A 378-nucleotide genomic window follows, 5' to 3' on the forward strand; every position below is an offset into this window, starting at 1 on the left:
CTCGTCTTCCAGGGCCCCGAGCCAGGCGGAGGGACGGACTGCCGGGAAGTCCCGGAAGGGGCAGCAGCGCTGAGGGGCAGGATGCGGGGTCCCGGAGGCGGAAGCTGGGCCGATCGACGTGACTTCGGCCGGGGGAGTGGGGCGCGGGCGGCCGACAGCGCTGGGCGGGGGACTCTGGAGCCGGCAGGACTTTTTTCGGGCACAGCTCCTTGAATTTGGGGGACACAGCCCGACTTCATTTTAGCGGGGTCCTCACGAAGGTGAAAGGAGCCCTCCCGCCCCACGAGCCTCTCCATCACTACTTCGCGGAGAGAAAGACAACTCCGGGCTCAACATGCTTGCTTTTTAATAACAGAACAAAAAGAGAACACAGTGGCA

The sequence above is a fragment of the Grampus griseus genome (assembly GCF_964374135.1).
Source record: "Grampus griseus genome assembly, chromosome: 20".
NCBI classification, from domain to species: domain Eukaryota; kingdom Metazoa; phylum Chordata; class Mammalia; order Artiodactyla; family Delphinidae; genus Grampus; species Grampus griseus.